Source organism: Ananas comosus, linkage group 25 (assembly GCF_001540865.1).
Source record: "Ananas comosus cultivar F153 linkage group 25, ASM154086v1, whole genome shotgun sequence".
Taxonomy (NCBI): domain Eukaryota; kingdom Viridiplantae; phylum Streptophyta; class Magnoliopsida; order Poales; family Bromeliaceae; genus Ananas; species Ananas comosus.
The window spans coordinates 1,876,645-1,878,900 of NC_033645.1; positions in this window are offsets into that span (position 1 = coordinate 1,876,645).

A 2,256-nucleotide genomic window follows, 5' to 3' on the forward strand; every position below is an offset into this window, starting at 1 on the left:
CAGCTTTGACTAAAAAATAACTTGGCCGAGTAGAGATGAAAAAAAAAAAAAATTAGCTTAGCCTAAAAATAAACATCCAAGATGAGAAAAGGTTAAAATTTTATACTATATAATTGAAATTTTATCACTTTTAGTGGGATTTTAAGATTATAGATACTTTACCTCATTTAAACGTATATATATATATATATATATATATATATATATATACAAAATATATAACAAAAATATGTCGATTCAGTTCAAAAAAATAAATAGAAAGAAGAAGAGGTTCAAAAAAGAATAATTGAAAGAAGAGAAAAAATCGAATTCAAAGAATATACATAACAAAATAGACTAGTTCGGATTAAAAAAATTTAAAAAAAATAAAATATGTAAAAAAAAACTTGTTGGTTCGGTTCAAAGAAGAATATAATTGAAAGAAAAGAAAAAAAATTAGAAAAATTCTAAACTAAGGAAGAAGTGTCACCGTCATCTTACACATTGTAGATTAATAATGACTCATACCAGGTTCACATATGACCCAACCATACTAAGCCCATTTGACCCTAACACACACATATATATAGGTATAACTCACATCAAAGTGACTAACACAAATCATGCAAACTTACGTGCATAGGCCACCACTTTAACAGTTAAAAACACTAAACAACATTTCTCGATTCTAGTGGGATGCTCGCCCTGGAGAGATAGACGGCGGGGTCGGCGGCAGCGGCGGCGGCGTCGACGGGTCGGAGGAATCGTTTGCTGGATCGCAGTAGCCGCGCAAATGTCTCCTTCTTGAGCCATGAAGCCGAGGGACGCTAGCAAGACGTCGGTGGCCCAACAGTGATGCTCAATACGCGAATGACCCGGCAGTAGCTTGGGCCCAGGTACGTTTCGCCGTTGAGGAAGAAGAGGATCACCTCCCCCGTGCACGACTGGAGCTCCACCAGCGAGTCCTAGCACTGCTTCATGCCGTCCGACTGCAGGCGGGCCGAAAGGCCGATCGGGCCTACGGGTCGAGCCTTCGACGACGTCGGAGCGGGCACGGTTGCGAGGGAGGATCCTGCGAGCAAGATGAAAATAGATTGTTTGAAGAGATCATATGAATAGATAGATGCTCATGAAAATATTCATATTTATAGAGGTGGAATCGATCAATAAATATGAATAGGAAAATGAAAAGTGAAAGGGCATGCACGCATATATACGTTTTAAGGAATGTAAGAAGGTCTCTTAGATTGAGGTGTAATAATAATTAATCAATTAATGGTAGTGGGAGAAACAAAATTAAGGGATTTGTAACATCTTAATTAATTATTAAGGAATGTGGAGGGTTTTTAATTAGCTAGTGGGAAAATTTGGGTCATATGTGGACTCGAGCCCAGTTAAGATTTGGATAAAGCCAGGTTAATTTTGTTGATTGGTTGTTAGATTTGGGTCAAGTTAAAACCAACAATAAGCCCTAACCTAGTGTTTGACTCCTGAAAAAGCATGGAAAATTATTTAAAAAAAATATATTTGTTTATTTTTTCATGAAAAACATATTTCTTCATAATTTTTTATTTCTCTGATAAAAAATTTAGAAAAGTAAAGTACTATTTTTTATGAAATCTGAAATGGATGAAAATTATTTTTTCAGTTAGAAAACTATTTTCACAAATAATTTATAGAAAAAAACTAAACACCTCCTAATAGATTTAGTATTAATTATGAGGTACATATATATAAATAGTTAAATTAATGGAGAATAACTTGAGAAGTAGAAGAACCATTAGAAACGGTAACATTATTCTTTATCACAATTATTACATTAAGAATTAGTAACATATCAATCACTAATGAGCATGCTCTATAATTGAAAGAAAAGAAAAAAAAAAATTAGAAAAGTCCTAAACTAAGGAGGAAACGCCACGTCATCTTACACATTGGGGATTAATATAGTTGTATAGATTTCTCTCTAGAAAGAAAATTGAGCATTTTAAAGTTACTGGCAAATTGGTAGCTAACTTTCTTGGGCCTTTCAGAGGCCCATTACCTCTTCCGTGGCCCAATAAACAAACGATCCGATTAGTTCTTCAAATGGGCTAAAATCCCAACGTGAAGCCCAAAATGATAGTGAAAAGGTTATACATAACGAGTGAAATTGATTGTGGGACCCACGTTGTGGGGCACCACATTTCGGTGACAGAACCGCGCTTCCCTATATAAGCGATGCACCATTGCACCGTATGGTCTTCGCTCGTCCTCGAGGGCTCGAACGCGAACCCG